This window comes from Hypanus sabinus, chromosome 3, assembly GCF_030144855.1.
Source record: "Hypanus sabinus isolate sHypSab1 chromosome 3, sHypSab1.hap1, whole genome shotgun sequence".
NCBI classification, from domain to species: domain Eukaryota; kingdom Metazoa; phylum Chordata; class Chondrichthyes; order Myliobatiformes; family Dasyatidae; genus Hypanus; species Hypanus sabinus.
Window position 1 is genome coordinate 182365322 of NC_082708.1, and position 20724 is coordinate 182386045.

The 20724-nt window shown below is 42.6% G+C and overlaps 1 protein-coding gene across 1 annotated transcript in view; it reads left to right on the top strand.

Annotated features, from left to right (window-relative positions):
* The window catches only part of LOC132391940 (dedicator of cytokinesis protein 2-like), a 1209929-nt gene that overhangs the window by 1045387 nt on the left and 143818 nt on the right, over nucleotides 1-20724 (top strand). The gene's annotated exons all lie outside the window — the stretch shown is intronic.

A 20724-nucleotide genomic window follows, 5' to 3' on the forward strand; every position in this document is an offset into this window, starting at 1 on the left:
CCATTTGTCCTTTACTAATGTTTATTGGTGCACCATAGAAAGCTTCCTAACTGGATGCATCATAGTTTGATATGGCACCTGCTCTGCACATGGCCTCTAGGAACTGCAGAGAGCTGTAGACACAGCTCAGCTCATCACAGGTACCAGTTTCCCCTCTGTCTATACTTCTAACTGCCTCAGATAAGCAACTAGCAAAGCCAAAGACCTGACCCACCCTGGCCACACTCTCCCCTCTCCCACTGGGCAAAAGGTACAAAAGCCTGAAAGCACATGCCACCTGGCTGAAGGACAGCTTCTATCCCACTGCCCTCAGACCATTGAACAGTCTTAGAAAAGCACAGAAATCCATCCCACCACACACACTGCAGACACTCCTGTGCCTAGCATTGCATTATGGACATACAGTACAAACAATCTATGTATATAAGTGATCTTCAGCATTTATATTTATTGTCATGGAACCATAGAAAATGCAGCACAGAAACAGGACCTTTGTCCTATCTACTTCATGCTGAACCACTTAAACTGCTGATACACATCAACCAGGACCAGAGCCTTCCAGACCCTTACCATCCATGTACCTATCCAAACTTCACTTAAATGTTGAAATTGAGCTCGCATGCACCACTTGTGCTGACAGCTCGTTCCCCACTCTCATGACCCTCTGAGTGAAGAGGTTTCATGTTCCCCTAAAACTGTAAGGAGTTTGTACGTTCTCCCCGTGGCCATGTGGGTGTCCTCCGGGTGCTCTGGTTTCCTCCACAGTCTAAAGACATACCAATTGGTAGGTTAATTGGCCATTATAAAGCTAGGGGTAAGCGTTGCTAGGCAACGTGGCTTCAAGGGCCAGAAGGGCCTATTCCATGCCGAATCTCAAAAGAAGTAGAGAGATAGATAAATAAATGACTGAACAACCCAATAAACCAACTAACCAATTCCAATACCATGAATTTATTGCATTACGTTCATGTTGCTGGGTTTTGAATGTGAGGTGGAGGACTGAACTGCGAACACCTTTCATCCTATGTCCACATCACTGGCCTTTGTGCTAACTCCATCATTACCATTATCCAACATTCCCATTCAAAATATTTATTTTGCATAAACTTCTAAATTATTTCCTTATGTTAGAATAATAAACAATTTAGCTTGCTGCAGGGTTTCTCGATGTCACTAGGTGCATGCTGAACCATTCACTCCTTGCAATTCATTAATACACCGTTCAGGGTGAATCGCTTTGACGTTTATTGCTTATTACCATATTTGTTCTGCTAGCTTTTTTCTGTTAACAATTAAAAATGATTTATCCCAAATAACAGTATGACACTTACATTCATTAAGTTAATAACTGGGAAACAGAGAGTAGGGAGAGGGGTAAAGGAAGTTACTATTTGTACATTCCGTCAACACTGAAGGCACTTGTACTACACAGCAGCATCAGGTCAACGGCAGCCTGTGAGGTTATAAAACATCCTTGGGCACTTAATAAGATTTATTTTTATATCTATAGACGCTGAGACAAAATTTGACAGTGAGCTCGTGTGTTGGATATCCATAAGACCATAAGATATAGGAATTTGACTATTTGGCCCATCCAGTCTACTCCACCATTTCTTCACAGCTGATCCATTTCCCTCTCAGCCCCAGTCTCTCGCTTTTTCCCCCACATCCCTTCATGCCCTGACTAATCAAGAAGCTATCAATCTCGGCCTTAAATATACCCAACAACTTGACCCTACAGTCACCCGTGGCAAAGAATTCCAAAGATTCCAACTTATCTTTATTCTAAATTCTCTATTCTAAGACGGGGTCCTCTGGTCCTGGAGTTCCCCACCATGAGAAACATCCTCTGCACATCCACTTTTATTGAAGCTTTTCAACATCCGACAACTTTCACTGAGATCTCTGAGTAGAGGCCCAGAGTCATCAAACTCTCCTCATATGATAAGCCTTTCAATGCCTGAATCATTTTCGTGAAACTCCTTTGAACCCCCTCCAGTGTCAGCACATCCTCTCCTATATAAGGGGCCCAAAACTGCTCACAATACTCACCAGTTCTGTATAAAGTCTCATCATTACATCCTGGCTTTTACAGTATATCCTAGTCCACTTGAAATGAATGCTAACATTGCATTTGCCTTCCTCACCCCCAAATCTGCAAATTAACTTTTAGGGAATCCTACATGAGGACTCCCCAGTCCCTTTGCACCTCGGATGTTTGAACCAGACAGATGGAAGTAGAGAAAGCTGGGACTGGCAGAGAAAGAGCCACATTCAGAATTATTCCACCAGACCCAAACACAGATCACTCTGTGTAAATGCAGCAGACTGGCATAAGTTTGAAAGAGCTTACAAGGCTGAGAGTGTGGTCACGTAGAACCTGCAGAGGGAGAGAGAGAGAGAAAAAAACAGTCAGCTTTTGGTTGATGACTAGTCTTTAGAACTGGGATAAAGCTGGAGACAAAGATGAAGATGGTGGTGTGGGAGCATATACAATGCTTTATAGTGCCAGCAGTTAGGTTTCAAGTCAAGTCACTTTTTATTGTCATTTCAACCATAACTGCTGGTACAGTACACAGTAAAAATTAGACAATGTTTTTCAGGACCATGGTGCTACATGAAACAGTACAAAAACTACACTGAACTGCATAAAACCAACACAGAAAAAGAAACTATACGAGACTACAGACCTACCCAGGACTGCATAAAGTGCACAAAACAGTGCAGGCATTACAATAAATAATAAACAAGACAATAGGCACAGTAAGTTGGTGTCAGTCCAGACTCTGAAGTGTCTGATGGCTTGGCGGAAGAAACTGTTACATAGTCTGGTCATGAGAACCCGAATGCTTCGGTGCCTTTTCCCAGACGGCAGGAGGGAGAAGTATTTGTATGAGGGGTGCTTGGGGTCCTTCATAATGCTGTTTGCTTTGCAGATGCAGCATGTAGTGTAAATGTCTGTAATGGCGGGAGGAGAGACCCCGATGATCTTCTCAGCTGACCTCACTATCCGCTGTCTACAAAAAGCTTGTGCATTCTCCCCTTGATGTGGTGGATTTCCTCTGGGTGCTCCGGACTGTGTGGGTCATTTCGCTGTACATTTCAATATTTCGATACACAAGTGACTACCGAATCTCATCTTTATCTTTGAAAATCAAGGAAAAGAAATCTGTAGGTGCTGGAAATCTGAACTAAAGACAGAAATCGCTGAAAACATGCTTCATGTCATGCTGCGTTGGTGGAGAGAGAAAGAATTAATGCTTCACTTCTTGACCGCTTGTCAAGACTAAGAAAGAGTGAAGCAGATCAGTTTAGGTAACCATGGAGGTAAGGAAGGAAGGAGATGAAGTTGGAAATGGACCCATGTTTCAAACACTATCAATATAGGAAGTACATGTTGTGTATTTAATATTTCAAAATTTTTGAGCAATCTTGTGAGTGAACATATATAGCTTGATTACGCATTCTTGTTTGTCTAAGTAATTAATTAAGGTTATATGTAAAACTACATTAATTGCATATGTCCATCATACTACCACGCAATACGTGCAGGCTTCGCTTAAGGTAAACTCAAACTACATCCATGTTTTTGGACTCCCGTGAGCTTCTTTGAATTCATTTAATGTTTTGAAGTTACATAACATAACAATGCATTTAATTTGGGATGGGAAAAGTTCAAAAACGTGTGGCGTAAGGAAGATGCAGTTGTATTTTGATGGGTTGACATCTCTCCAACTTTATGAGGCCATGTGGCAATTCTCAGACATTTTCTCTTACCTATCTCTTTAAAAAGGCCCCACTAAGCAGCCCAGACTCAATACATCAATGTACTGTGTAATGGTTTGATCTCTATGAACAGTATGCTAGACAAGCCTGTCACAATTTTTTGGTATAATGACAATAATAAACCAATTCTAATATCAAATGCCGGTGGAGCACTCTGAGCAAATAACAAATCCTGAAGGCACAGATCACCAGGCTGTAAGATGGCTTCTACCCTCCTGTTATCAGACGCTCAAATGAATGGATCTCTTATTCAATAAGATTGACCCTTGGTCTCAGAATTAGATCTTGCACTTCACTGTTTACCTACACTGCACTTACTCTGTAACTGCACTTACACTTTATAAGACTATAAAACATATGAGCAGAATTAAGCCATTGGCCCATCGAGTCTGCTCTGCCATTTCATCATGGCTGAACCATTTTTCCTCTCAGTCCCAATCTCCTGCCTTCTCCCGTATCCCTTCATGCCCTGACCAATAAAGAGTCTATCAACCGCAGCCTTACATATTCATACAGACTTGGCCTCCACAGCTCCCTGTGGCAATGAATTCCACAGATTCACCACTTTCTGGCTAAAGAAATCACTCCTCATCTCCAATCTAAAAGGACGCCCCTCTATTCTGAGGCTGTGTTCTCTGCTCTTAGACTCTCTCATCATAGGAAACATCCTCCGAATCCACTCTATCAAGGCCTTTCACCATTCTGTAGATTTCAATGAGGTGTCACCTCATTTTTCTGAATTCTGTTGAATACAGGCCCAGAGCCATCAAATACCCTTCATATGACAAGCCTTTCAAACCCGGAATCATTTTCTTCAAAGGAGCTACTTGAAGGTTGTTTGAGTAGCAGTCATCCAATCAACTATAGAGTCCAAATGAATCTCAAGGTAATGTATGGTGACAAAGTTCCATAACGTTGTCATAGCCAGGGGTCGTAGTGAGAGTAAGCTGCTGCTGTCTATTAAATGCTCCCAATGGTACGCGCCTCAAATAGCCTCTGATAACTAAGTCAACCTCCTAGCTTTCACATGTGGCTTAGCTGCTAAGTCCGGGGGAACCATTTCTAATGACAGGAGAAGGGGCAAAGGCAGGCTACTGGCACCTTAAAACCAGTCACTTCGGGCAGATGGGGCTTACAAGCCATGGTTGGGCAGCTCATCTAGGAGAAGGAAAACTTTGATCTCAAACCTCCGCTGCCTTGCAGCAAAAACCACTCATGGGGAAGGCTTCGGGAGTAAACCCTGAGGGGAAAATCTGGAGCTGCTGTCCCTACGTTGAGTTTGACACTATCTGGCAACTCCTGCGACACTGCTAGTGTCAAACTGTATTGGTCTCTTCCATTCCTTTGGGTTCATCAGATGCTTGGAGAGGAAGAACCCTCTGTATGAGCACAGCTTGTTCTCCATATTGTAGTGCCCAGGCTTGTGTTTCTAGACAGCTAGGATGCAACATCCATGGTTGATGTCAACCAACAGAGGTGTGTGTGTGTGTGTGTCTGTGTCTGTGTCTGTGTCTGTACACACACACCAGTAAAACTGCCGGAAATTGAGAACCAATTAGCCCCAATACTGGCAGTCACCCTCAGCTAAATGCTGAAATAAGAAGGCAATTAAAAGCCTTTATTATCTTGGAGTCACTGTGAAACTGAATGAGGAAACTCATATGCAGAGTCTTACATGACTTTGCTAATCTAATGCCAGCTGCTTTATGGAGAATAACAACTTGTGGTTATGTAATCAATTGATCCTGGTAACAAATCCCAGCCACTTCCTGGGAGAGGATTCAGACAGTGTGACAGGCTGCCCAAGAAGAGCAGGATTTAGAAACTGTCAAGTAATGTTTATTGAATGAGCAGAGAGAAATGGAAATGTATCAACAGCGAGGCTTATATTAAAATAGTAAGAGATGTAAACATAAGGTCATTCAACCTGCTGTCCCTACCCACCAGAAAATAGATCATAGTTAGTCTTTTACGGCAGCATTCTTGAGCTAACTAGCTGGATACAGAATTGTTTGGTTTATAGACACAAAAGATTCTGCCAATGCTGGAAATCCAGAGCAACACGCACAAGATGCTGGAGGAACTCAGCAAGTCAGGCATCATCTATGGAGAGAAATAAACAATCAATCTGTCATCAGGACTGGCATTAGTTTATCAACTGTATTGGTTTATTACTGTCACATGTACCAAGATACAAAGCAAACTTTAGTTTTAGGAATTAGTTATTTTTGAGAGCTTTTGATTTACTTTTCAGCTGGTTCAGCACAATGTTGTGGGCTGAAGGGCCTGTTCCTGTGCTGTACTGTTCACACAGATCCAAACATTATACAGTGCACTGAGCTAGAAAAAGGTAGAACAATAAGAGTGCAGAAGATTCTAGCATGGATAAAGCAGTGGCTGCTTGACAGGAGGCCAAGAGTGGGAATAAAGGGAACCTTTTCTAGTTGGCTGCCAGTGACTACTAGTGTTCCACAGGGGTCTGTGTTGGGACTGATTCTTTTTATGTTATATGTTAATAATTTGGATGATGGAATTGATGGCTTTGTTGGAAAACTTGAAGATTGTAAGAACATAGGTGGAGGGGCAGGTAGTGCTGTGGAAGTAGAGAGGTTACAGAAGGACTTAGATTAGGAGAATGGGCAAAGAAGTGGCAAATGGTGTTGGGAAGTGTATGGTCATGCACTTCGGTAAAATAAATTAAAGGCTAGACTATTTTCTAAATGGAGGGAAAATACAAAAACCTGAGGTGCAAAAGGACTTGGGAGTGCCTGTGCATGATTCTGCAAAGGTTAATTTGCAGGTTGAGTTGGTGGTGAGGAAGGCAAATGTAATGTTAGCATTCATTTCAAGAGGACTAGAACATAAAAGCAAGGATGCAATGTTGAGACTTCATAAAGCACTGGAGAGGCTTCACTTGGAATAACTGTGAGTAGTTTTGGGCCCCTGACCTTAGAAAGAATGGGCTGAAACAGGCCCTTTGGCCTATCTATTCCATGCAGAAATATTCAACCTGTCTAGTCTCATCGACCTGCACCCAGACCATAGCCCTCCCTACCCCTGTATCCACACAGATTTTGCACATTGGTTGCTGTCCATCCTGTTGGGTGTGGTCATTTGTTCCAGCTTGCTTCTTCTACTTACTGCGATTGCCCACAAGAAAATGAATCTTAGGGTTGTATAAGGTGACATATACTTAATCTGATAATAAATTTACTTAGAACTTTGAAACACAAACTAGGCAAACGTGCAGACTCCGCATAGACAGCTCCAGGAGAACTTGGGCATCTGACGCTCTGAAGCAAAAGCTTTATTAACTATGCCAATGTGCCATACAGTTAATGCTCACCATATCTGTTACACCACAACAGCACAGTATACAATCTACAAAATGCACTGCAGTTAGTCGCTCAGGCTGCACCAAACCTGTGGCCTCTTCTAACAGGCAGGAGAGAGGAGAGGGGACACCGCTGTCTGCACATTTCCCTCCAGGCTGCACTCAGTCCTGACTTGGAAGTTCAGTGGATACTAGCTAATGTGGCCATTGGCTAACCTGGACAGCCGCTTATTTGGGGCATCTTAAAGAGCAAAAACGAATCCAGAAAATAATCCGGATCCCCTTAATTTGTTTCAAACACTATCCCACTTAATTGGGAGAGAAGACAGCTGCCGAGCAGTTTCTGACTACTGTCAGTCACACGCACCGCTCATACAATCTCCTCTCCCTCCTGCCGTCTGAAAAAAGGCTCCGAAGCATTCAGGCTCTCACGACCAGACTATGTAAGTTTCATCCCCCAAGCTATCAGTCTCTTCAATACCCGAAGCCTGGACTGACACCTTGCCCTATTGTCCTGTTAATTATTTATTGTAATGCCTGCACTGTTTTTGTGCACTTTATGCAATCCTGTGTAGGTCTGTAGTCTAGTGTAGCTTTCTCTGTGTTTTTTTTTACGTAGTTCTGTCTAGTTTTTGTACAGTGTCATGTAACACCATGGTCCTGAAAAAGTCTCATTTTTACTATGTACTGCACCAGTAGTTATGGTCAAAATGACAATAAAAGTGACTTGACTTGTTTTGATACTGTACTGACAGACTACACTGTGCTTAGAAAGAACACTTCTAAATAGCATCAGTTCCATGTGTTTGTTCAGAACTGTTTTGCACGCTGCGGTTTCAAGCATTCAAGCCTAGAGATGTGAGAAATGACTGGGTGTGCAAATGAAACAATCTTACTATTTCAGCAAGTTAAGAACCACCAAGATTTTGAAGGTGCTGACAATCACTGTGAACGATACAATGAAAATGAGGATTTGGAGGTTGCAATTGTCGAATAGACTGTATGAAAGTAGTCCATTATCTACACTAGGTGTCTGCGTTGATTTTGTTCATTTACAGATAATCAAAAGAACACGGCAGCATGTATTTGATTAATTCCTCTGTTGATGACTAATTGCATCTAGTACACAGCTTTACAGTGGCGTAGTGTTCTAATTTGTTCTGCATTTCATTTCAATGCATAATTTGTTACTCATTTAAAATTAATTTGTCTTTTTACACCTGTTTAACTATTTCCATGAAGCTTCAGCTAATTGGGGCGGCCACTTAATTTGGCTAAAATAAAATGTGTACCAATTATCCGAATCCACTGCATGTTGCTTTTCCTTCACCTCCACTGAGTCTAACCTCTTGAACTCCCTGCCCAACTGTGCTGGGGGTGAACTGTAAGTCTCCTCCCATTCAGTCTGAACTATTCCAGAAGTAAAAGCCAAGCAAGACATGCATAGAAGTTCAAAGTTCAAGGTAAATTTTATTATCAAAATACACTTATGCCATCATATACATCCCTGGGGTTCATTTTCTTGTGGGCATACTCAATAAATCTATAGAATAATAAACAAAACAGAATCAATGAAAGACTGCCCAACTAAGATATTCAAACAGAGTGCAGAAGACATCAATCTGTATAAATAGAAAACGGGGAAATAATACTAAATAAATAAGCAATAAATATTGAGAACATGAGACGAAGAGTCCTTGAAAATGAATCCACAGGTTGCGGGAAAATTACAATGATGGGTCAAGTGAAATTGAGTGAAATTATCCCTTTTGGTTCAAGAACCTGATGGTTGAGAGGAGCAACTGTTGGTGAACATGGTGGTGAGCCCTGAGGCTCACCAAAAGCAGCAATCTTAAAAATATTCATTAAAAATCAAACAAATCAAAAAAGGGTGAAAATGGACAACTCAAAACGGAAGCATAGGGCCAGAGATCACTGATTGGGATTCAATTCCCACTGCTATTATGGCACCGGAAGAATAGTGACACTTGTGGGCTGCCCCAACTCAATCCTCGCTGATTTGATTTGACACAAAGGTTTCAGTGTACTGTACATGTGACAAATAAAGCTAATCTTGAAATTCTCAACGATGATATGAGAATTGTTACAATCATAGTCTATCTAGGATGTTACATGAAATTACCAAAGGCATTCTACATGAATTATTACAATCATACACCATCAGCACCTCTGTAATTTGTCCCATTTCTACCACTGGTCCTTAAACCCATGAACACTACCTCAGGACATTTTCATTTTTTTTTCTCTTTTTGCACTACTTATTTAACTTTTAAAAATATATACAGTACTGTGTAAAAGTCTGTTCCACGTATACTGTACATAGCTAGGGTGACAAAGACAGTACTCTATTTGTAAACGTGGAGCAGAGAGCATGTTTGTAAATCTGGCAGGAGAAAAGGATTTTGGGAATGGCGAGATGGAGCACCACAGAAGGGGTGTAGGACAGGTGGCAGAAGAGTGCCAGGGGTGGGGAGTGGTGGGAATGGCATGACCACAGCACTACGGGAGGGGTGTGGGACAGAGGTCAGAGGAATGCTGGGGGGGGGGGGGGTGGCGTGTATGCAGACACATCCAGTCCAGAGACACAAGGCAAGATCATTTGATTCCAGACAGTCGGTTTATTGGTCATTACAGAAGGAGCTTTGTGCTCCTTCCCCTCTGCCTTCGCATTTTCCCAACCATGATTCCCCTCTTCCTACCCCTTTCCCACTCTCACTTACCAACAGAGACCCATATCAAAATCAGGTTTATCATCACTCATATGTTTTAAAATGGGTTTATTTGCACTAGCAGTACAGTGCAATACATAAAATTACTACAGTACTGTACAAGACTCTTAGACAGCATGGCTATATATATTGCCTAAGACTTCTGCACAGTGCTGTATTGACTTCCTGTTGTAATTTACAGTTATTATTATGTATTTTAATGTACTGCTGCTAAATAACAGCAAATTTCACCACATACGCCAGTGATGTTAAACGTGATTCTGATTCTGATATCTCACATCTCTTGCTCATGACTCGTGGCCAGTCCTTCTTGGCAGATGCCTACCCGTCTTTATCTTGAAATGCTGTTTGTCATTTAATTCAAAAAGATTTTGACTGCTGAAAATAGTTTTGAGCTTATTGCTGGTTGTCCCACCCCCACCCACCAAACTCCTTTATATTTCAGAAATTATATCGCTGACAATTTGATAGATGTAAGCCCTTTGCACTGTCTCCATCTTGTGTCCCGTTGCAATATTTCTTATATTTGTTTGTCTAAAGATACAACTTGAAACAGGCCCTTGCAGCTCGACAAGCCATACTGCCCAGCAACCCAACTGTTTAACCCTAGCCTACTTGTATATTTAGTATTTCAGTTATATTTGAGTAATCCTGTAAATAAATTGTTTGATTAAACAGTCTTTGTAGTTTACATAATTCAGCATGGTAGCGTAGTGGTTAGCACAATGCTTTACAGTACCATTGATCCAGGTTCAATCCCGCCCCCCCCCCCCCCCCCGCCTTCAAGGAGTTTATACATTCTCCCTGTAACCACATGAGTTTTCTCCGGGTGCTCCGGTTTCCTCACACAGTCCAAGACGTACCAGGTGGTACGTTAACTGATCATTGTAAGTTGTCCCGTTGTTAGGCTAAAATTAAATTAAGGGTTTGCTGGGGAGGGGAGGGGGCTAGAAGGGTCGAAACTGCCTGTTTCATGCTGTACCTCAGTAAAAAAGTAAATAAACAAATAAATTATAGTTATATGTAAAAATACATAAATTGCATACTTCATGACACTATGATGTGATATGTGCGTGCCTCACTTATAGTAAAGAATAAAGTTAGACTCACATTTCAGACTTCCATGTCTTCCTTTGAATTATTTTAATGTTTTAAAGTTACAAAACATAACACTAATCACCGGACAATTTAGAATGACCAATTAACATACTAACTGGTACGTTTTTGGACTGTGGGAGGAAACTCACATTCACATGGAAAAAACAAGATGCTGGAATTGAACTCTGAATTCTAACGCACTGAACTGTAATAGTGTTGCGCTAACTGCTATGCTTCCGTGGCACTTGGACACAGAGATTAAAGATTTAAGATTAGTTTTATTCGTCATATGTATGTACCTCAAAACATAGAGTCCTACAGAGGAATGTGTCGTCTTTTAATAACCATCACCAGTCTGAGGATGTGTGGGGGGCATGCCGCAGGAGTCCAGCGCCAACAGAGTAGACCCACAACTTCCTCACCTGAATCCGTATGTCTTTGGAACGTGGGAGGAAGCCAGCACAGCCAGAGGAGTTCCACTTGACCTTTGAGGTCAGTTTTTCATACAGGGAGTGGTGGGTACGTTGAATGAACCGTCTAAAGAGATGGCAGAGTTGGGACCTATGTTTGGGACCCAGTTTTTCATTACCTAATAACGTGGCCAGTTAGCGTACGTTTATGGTCTACTGCTGTTGTCAATCCACATCAAAGTTCGATGTGTTGTGCATTCAAAAATGCTCTTCTGCAGAATTCATTGCCACAGACGGCTGTAGAGGCCAAGTATATTTAAAGTGAAGGTTGATAGATTCTTGGTTAGTAAGGGTTATCAAACATTACAGGAGAAGGTAAGAGGATGGGGTTGAGATGGAAAATAAATCAGGCACGATGGAATAGCAAGGCAAACTCAATGGTTTGAATGACTTAATTCTGCTCCGATGCCTAATGGTCATTGAGAGCTCCAAGGATGGAGAAATATAGGAAAGGACACCTGGGGTAAAAGATGGGCAGTGATCATATTGACTCCTGAAGCAGGTACCTTCTCCTGCTTCCAGTTAACGTGGGCATAGAAACAGGGCTTGGCTGAAATGTGCAACTGGTCAGGTAGTATCTGTGGAGAGACATCATCTCGGTAACTTCCTTGTTTACACCAAGATCTGGATCTAACCCTTTGTGAAATCACCAGTGAATTTAATATCAATTGCTAACAGAAGCCCAATAGAAAAACAGTTTATGGACAGGTATAAACCAGAGCGAGGTTCAGAGCTTCAGTATTCTCTGGAGCGGCGGAGGCAAAGGGAAGGTTTCATAGAGGCTTACAAGATTATGAAAGGCAAAGATAGAGTAGACAGACCATATCTTTATCCAAGGGTTGAAATGCCAAGGGCATGCATTTGAGATTGTGGTGAACTATGTGCCTGTCTGGACACGCCCCCTGCTGACTGCTCCTGTGGCTCCTCCCACAGACCCCTGTATAAAGGCGATCGAGGCCTGACGCTCGGCCTCAGTCTCCAGGATGTAGTATGGTGGTCACTCACTCCTGGTTCCTTCTTCCAGTCAATAAAAGCTGATATCTCGCCTTTACGTCTCAGAGTGAGTTATTGATGGTGCATCAGAGATGGAGGGGGTAATTTCAAAGGAGATGTTAGAGGTGAGTTTTTTTTACACAGGAAGTAGTGGATGACTGGAATGCACTGCCTGGGGGTACAGTAGAGACAGAAACATTAGAGACTTCTAAGAGACATTGGCACATGATTGTGAGAAAATAGAAGGATATGGTGTGTAGGCAGAAGAGGCATTTGCTGATTTAATTGGATCAACACAACATGGGCTGAAGACCTACTTTGTGTGCTGTACTGTTCTATGTGTTTTTTGATAGTTTGGGTTGACATGGAACATGGAACAGTGCTGCAAAGGAACAGCTCCTTCTGCCCAACATTCTGTTTATTTTTACTTTGAGATATAGCAGAGTAACAGGCCTGCTGGGCCTGAGTCAGTGGTGGAGGCAGATACACTAGTTTAAGAGACTACTAGACAGGTATATGGAGGAATTTAAGGTGGGGGTTTATATGAGAGGCAAGGTTTAAGGGTTGGCACAACATTGTGGGCTGAAGGGCCTGTACATCCAAATGACCCATTAACCTACTAACCTCTATGTCATAATCGAATTAAACGAGCAGTTAAATGGCCAACTAAACGAGGCCATTCTGCCCCATCATATCATTCATCATCACCTTGATTAATCCCTGCCCATAGATTTTGTTTGACTTGCAGGTATTTACAGCATGACATGTTTTTATCTCTGATTTCCAGGATTGCTTTTTGATTATGTCTCGTTAAACATTTTGGACATTTTATAATGGTAAATGCAACTTGTCATTATCCATCTTATTGTCTGAGATGAGCTTATCAAGACAGCCGTCTGAGGTCTTTTTCATTTAGACATAGAGCAGTTCTCCATCTAAATGAATGTTTCCGTTAGAAAACAGAACTGTGTGATCACAGCTGTTCCTTTGGAAAAATGCACTAACTGCCCCACACCGACTCCATCTACGCTCCATTCTCCCTTGGCAAAGTAGCCTACAGTGTCACCTTCCTCCCTCCCCCTCACCTGGTCTCACATCTCACCTTCTGACTTGTACTCCTCCCACTCACCCCACCTTCTTATTCCAGATTCTGCACTTTTCCTTTCCAGTCTTGATGAAGGGTCTTGCCCTGAAATGTCAACTGTCTATTCCCTTCCACACTATAGATGCTGCCTGGCCTGCTGAGATTCTCTGGGGGGGGGGGGGGGGTAAAAAAACTCAGGGACCCCATTCACTCTGGTCATTCCCTCCTCTTCTCCCTCCTTCCAAAGGGCAGAAGATACAAAAGCTTGAGAATACAAACCACAAAATTCAAGGACAGCTTCTTTCCTGCTGTTACCTGACTCTTGAACAGACCTCTCATATGTTGAGGATGAACTATTGATCACCACATTTACCTCGTCATAGCCTGTACACTTTACGTGTCTACCTACACTGCACGTGCTCAGTAGCGACAGAACTCCATTCAATGGTCACTCTATTAGGTAGACCTGTAGACCAGCACAATAATGCAAATATCTAACCAGATATTAAGAGGAATAGATTGAGTGGACAGCCAGCGCTTCTTCCCCAGGGCACCACTGCTCAATACAAGAGGGCATGGCTTTAAGGTGAGGGGTGGAAAGTTCTAGGGGGATATTAGAAGAAGGTTTTTCACTCAGAGAGTGGTTGGTGAGTGGAATCCACTGCCTGAGTCAGTGGTGGAGGCAGATACACTAGTTTAAGAGACTACTAGACAGGTATATGGAGGAATTTAAGGTGGGGGTTTATATGAGAGGCAAGGTTTAAGGGTTGGCACAACATTGTGGGCTGAAGGGCCTGTACTGTACTGTGCTGTACTGTTCCATGTTCAATTATGTAGTAACAGCTCAATGCATAAAGCAGGCAGACATGGTCAAGAGGCTCAGTTATTGTTCAGGTCAATTATCAGAATGGGCAAGAAATGTGATCTAAGTGACTCTGACTGTGGAATGATTGTTGGTGCCAGACGGGGTGGTTTGAGTATCTCAGAAATTGATGATCTCCTGGGATTTTCTTGCACAACAGTCTTTAGAGTTTACAGAGAATGGTGTGAGAAATTAAAATCATCCAGTGAATGGCAGTTCTGTAGGTGAAAATGCCTTGTTAATGAGAGAGGTCAGAGGAGAATGGGCAGACTGAGTCAAGCTGACAGGAAGGTGACAGTAATCCACCTGTTATTACACTGCTGTGCAGAAGAGCATCTCTGAATGCACAGCATGTTGAAACTTGAAGTGCATGAGCTCCAGTAGCTGAAGACCACCTCATAAAGTAGCTACTGCGTGTATATTTTGCATTCTGTTCTTTTTTGCTAAAGCAATCTACTTGTGAATGGTATGATTAATCAGATAGCACACAAATGCTTTCACTGTATCCCTGGTACGTGTGATAATAACTAAACTATTACCAAGACCAATAATGAACTTTTGATATCCTGCCTGCCCCCTTAAATGGTGGAAAAACAATAAAACAACAGAATTGGTTTTAATATTGTCACATATACCATGATACAGTGATAAACTTGTCTTGCACACTGTTCATACAGATTAAATCATTATACAGTGCATTGAGGTAGAAGATCATCATCATCATGTGCCGTGTTGTATGACATCACCATTATGTGCCATGTCATATGATGTAGGCGATCATGATCTTTCCATGACCATGATTGTTCTTGGCAAATTTTTTTACAGAAATGGTTTGCTACTGCCTTCTTCTGGGCATTTTGTGTGTGTTTTGCATTGTGTTAAATAGTTTTTATCACGTTCCTTAAAACCAGTAGGACTGTTGGCACTTTGATGGAAGTGTTTCAAATTATGAGAAGCATTATATAAAGTAGATGGACAGAATCTATTAATAAGAGAGGGAGGAAGTTAAAAGGGGATGTGAAGGGCGTGTGCATTGTGAGCGGTAGTGGTGGAATCAGATACGATAGTGGGCCGAGCAGTCCTTCCAAGTAAGGCAGCACTTCATCTGCGAATCTGGTGGGGTCATCTAGTGTGTGTAGTGCTCCCAATATGGCCTCCCCCATATGGTTGAGATCTGTTATAAATTGGCGCACTGTTTCGTCAAGCACCTCCACTCCATCCACCCAAAGCGGAACTTCCCAGTGGCCAAACAATTTTGCTGTTCCCACTGCTGTTCCGACATGTCAGTCCATGACCTTCTCTTGTGCCACGATGAGGCCACCTCAGGGTGGAGGAGCAACACCTTATATTCCATCTGGCTAACTTCCAACTAGTGGCATAAATATGAATTTCTCCTTCAGGTAAAAAAAATCTCCCCCTCCCCTCTTCCTCATATTCCCACTCTGGCCTCTTACCTGCCTATCACTTCCCTCTCCTTTCCTTTCTCATGTGGTCTGCTCTCCTCTCCTATCAGATTCCTCTCTCTGAAGCCTTTTATCTTTCTAACCCTCCTGGCCTCACCTACCACTTTCCACCTTATCCCTCCCCCAACATTTTTATCCTGGCATCTTCCCCCTTTCTTTCCAGTCCTGAAGAATGTTCTCGGCCCAAAACATCAGCAGTTTGTTCATTTCAATGGATGCTTCCTGACCTGCTGAGTTCCTCCAGAATTTTGTGTGTATTACTTTTAGACAAGCATGTGCATATGCAAGGAATGGAGGGAGATGGATGAAAGGAGTTTAATTTGGTGTCATGCTCAGCACAAACATTATGGCCTGAAGGTCCTGTTCTGGTGCTGCACAGACTGAGAAACACCAACAGGTTCAGGGACAATTATTGCCCCTCAACCATCAGGCTCCCGAAACAGCATGGATAACTTCACTCACCTCAGCACAGAATTGATTCCACAACCTATGGGGTCACTTTCAAGGACTCTACAACTTGTGTTCTCAACATTATTTATTTACTTACTATTATTATTTTGTTTGTCTTTTTGTATTTGCTCAATTTGTCACCATTGGCAAGTTTGTTCTTGTTTGTGTGAAGATTTTCATTGATTCTATTGCTTTTCTTCGTATCTACTGCGAATGCCCACATGAAAATGAATCTGCAGGTCGTATATGGTGACATACAGTAAATTTACTTTGACCTTTGAACTAATCTGTGTCAGGTGAGGCGCAACTAGAGGGAGGACAGAGGAGGGCCAAGCAAAAATGGAGGACTAGAAATGCTGCAGACACAGCAGAATGGAGAATGGCCGCAGAGGACCTTCCAACTGCACCTTGGCTTGCAGAACTCTATGTCACGCTCCCCCATTAGTAATTTATTTAGCCATCCTGCAAAACCACTCAACTAACACCCACACTTGGCAACAAATTAATGTGACTTGTAAAGTACACCACCGGCTGTGTGTTAAACCTCACAATCAAACTGGCAAATGAGGTCCTCATTAAAAGGCAGATAACTGGAGATTCCTTTTCGTCAAAGCGCCCACACTCAGTGGACACAGCTGCATCTCTTTCTTTCTCTCTCTCTCTCTCTCTCTCTCTCTCTCCACTTCCTTCCCTCCCTCCCCCTCTAACCCCTCCCCCACCCACCCTCTCCCATTCTCTCTGTCTTCTGTCTCTCTTTCTCTCTCTCTCCTTCTATCCCTTTCTCCTCTCCCATTCCTCTCTCTTTCCCTCCCTCTCCCTCTCTTCCCGCTCTAACCCCTTCCCCTCCCATTCTCTGTCTCTCTCCCCCTCAACCACTTCCCCTGTAACATTCTCTCCCTCTCTTTCCCTCTCCATCCATCCCTCCTTCCTCCTCCCTCTCCCCCTCTACCCCCTTCCCCTCCTCCATTCTCTCTCCCTCTTTATCTCTATTTCTCTCTCTCTCTCTTTCTCTCCCTCCCTCTCTCTCTCCTTCCCTCTCTCCCTCCCTCCCTCTTTCTCAACAGTTCAGAGATGGTAGTCCCTCATCTCTTCTGCAGGGCTGTGAGTTAGCTGTTGGCTTCCCACTTTGATAACCCACCTGGTACCATTTGATTCACTGATGTTTTCACTGTGATCTCAAACAGAGCCCACAGCATTACAAAAGCTGCTTTAAGGAGGTGCTGTTCTTCTTGCATGCTGGTCACACATCCTCTCTCATCAGTGCTTAATTCTTCATCAGGCTGAGACAGATGGGCCACCTAATACAACACCACTCAGAAACAATTTCACGAGCCTTCATTTACATGGGATCTACTGGGAGCCTTTCTGCACAAAAGGAGAGAAGTTTCCCTGGATAAGCACCACTTTTAATAATGTTTTCATATTTTCTTACAACATAGATCAAGGCCATTTCAGCCCATTGAGTCCATGCCAGCTCATGGGATCCCATTCCAATTCAAATATTTTCTTTCTTGGAAACTAGCAATTGGTTCAAAAACAGCTACTGCCCTTCAACCATTCGGTTCTTAAACTAACCACATAAAAGACTGGAGGAACTCACAATGAGGGGTGTTGCTCTGAACCATCAACTCTTTATTCCCCTCTTCAGATGCTGCCTCACCTGATGTGCTCCTCCAGAACTTTGTGGGTGTGTTGCTATGGATTTCAAAGGTTAACAGATGAGCTCTTGTATCATTATTGCATAGGATGACACATAGGAGGAAACCAGAGTGCCAAGAGAAAACCCTTGCAGTCACAGGGAGATTGTCCAAACTCTTTACAGACAGGAACAGGAATTGAACCCCAATCACTGGTGTTATCAAGCTTTGTGCTAACCATTATACCATGGTACGTAATGATTAGGATAGACTTGAAGGATCAAGGGAACTCTTCTTGCACTGTACAATTCCCTGGCTCTCAGTCTGAAATAAAAGTAAATGCTGCCGGAAACACTCAATAGGTCAGACAGCATCTCTAGAAAGAGAAACCATTGGCATTTCAGATCACGAACCTTTCAGGATCATCTGTATTACTGGGTTGCAAAGGAGCTCCAGTCAGCCCAGAAGAACTCAAAAACGTAATGCCCATGCAAACCTTTACATCAATAAGAGAAGGTGAGCAAGGACTGAAGCTGAGTACCTTGTCCAGAAAGTAGCATCTGGAACATTATGACCATAAGGTATATGCCATTTGGCCCATCTAGTTTGCTCCAGTGCTGAAATCTTGTCTAGAAACTCAATGTCAATTCAGAATTGCCTTGCCCAAGATAGGCAGAGGGTGGGTTGTAGATGGAGTGCATTTTGTCTGGAGATTGTTGACCAATCGTGTTCTGCAGGGGCCTGTTCTGAAACCCCTGCTCTTTACGATTTTTATAAATGACCTGGATGATGGAGTGGAAGGATGTGTTAGTAAGTCTGCAAATGAGAATAAGATTGGTGGAGTTGTGGTTAGTATAGAACAGGGATTCCCCCAACCTGGGGTCCACGGACCCCTCGGTTAATGAAAGGGGTCCATGGCATCAAAAAGATTGGGAACCAGTGGTGTAGAAGGTTACAGTGGGGCACTGACAGGATGCAGAGCTTGACTATGAAGTGGCAGTTGGAAGTCAAACCGGAAAATTGTGATTTGATTCACTTTGGAAGGCAAAACTTGAAGACACAATACAGGGCTAATGGCAGGAGGATGAAATCATCAAAAGCACTGTTTGCAGGCAGGCCACTATCTGCAGTAAGTGTCTGCACTGATTTTGTTCACTTAGAGTCAATCAAAAGAACACAGCGGTGTTCACTGGATGAATTCACACATCAATAAATATTAGGAATTAATACACAGTTTTATAGCACTGGAGTGGTATCTGTAGTATTCTAATTTGCTCTGTATTTCATTTAAATACATAATTTGTTACTCAGTTAAACAATAGTTGGTCTTTTTTTTTAAATACCTTTTTGACTAGTTCCATGAAACTTTGGCTAACTGGGGCAACTGCTTACTTGGGCCAAAATGTACTGATCGCAATGGGTTCCAATCCACCGCATCAGGAATTTGTTGTGGTGTGTTGATCAGCAAAATGGAACGAAAACAACATTTAACAATTCTAAAGAATAAATAATTATATAAGCATAAAATATAAGGTTAAAGGATGGATATGGAATATAATATGCATAGATATATTAACACCAGCATGTATTTGCAATGTAAACAGTGTTATAAAAAGCGGTTTAAAATGGCCATACCCTCTTCCTGATGCTGCAATCAAGCAGCAGGTACAGGAACCTGAGGGCCCACACTTACATTGCCCGCTGCTATCAGGGTCCTGAACTGGCGTGAAAACCCAAACGCTATTTCACTCTATAAATATTCTCTCTCTCAATCTTGCTGTCTTATTTTTTGTTTATTTTGTAGGTTACATGTGTAAGTTATATATAATTCATATTAAGTTTATGTTAATTTATGTTACTTTTAAAACATCCTATTCTGCTGCTGCAAAAAGCTCATTTGTATATTTACAGTACTAAGTGAAAATCTTAGACACATATATATACTGGAGTGCCTAAGACTTTTGCACAGTAATATAGTAATTTTAGGTATTGCACTGTACTGCTGCAAAAAAAAAACACATTCAGGACATACGTGAGTGATGATAAACCTGATTCTGATCTGGGTCTCTATTGTGGACTGAGAGTGGGAAGGGGGCAGGGAGAGGGGAGGGAGTGGGAAACACCAGTGAGACAGTAAGTGAAATGACCTTGACCAATGTCTCAGGACTGGGTGTGTTTGCACCCATCCCACCCTCTGCCCCTGGCATTTCTTTTGTGCCACCTGCCCCACAACCCTCCTGTGGCATTCTACCCTCACCACTCCCGACATCCTATGTTCTCCGCTCCACGTTAACAAATACAGTGCTGTGTAAAAGTCTTGGGCACCCCAGTTATATACTGTCTCTAAAACTTTTGCACAGTACAGTACAAACAGAACATAGAACAGGAGTAGGTCTTTGCAGATGTCCAGGAGCCGGAAAGAGCTGTACCTTTGATGGAACTGGCTGAGTACATCACTCTTTGTTCTCTATTGGTTCCATGTTCTGCACATTGGCCCTGGAGTAACACTGTTTCATATTTATAGGTATTCACCTGTGGTTGAATGACAATTGGTGTAGCATGGTAGCATAGTGGTTAGCACAATGCTGGACAGCACCAGCGACCCGGGTTCAATTCCCACTGCTGCCTGTAAGGAGTTTGTACGTTCTCCTTGCGAACGTGTGGGTTTTCTCTGGGTGCTCCAGTTTCCTCCGACAGTAGAAAACGTACTGGTTGGTAGGTTTATTGGTGACTGTAAGTTGTCCCATGATTAGGCTCGGGTTAAACCGGGAGAATTGCTGGGTGGCGCAGCTTGAGG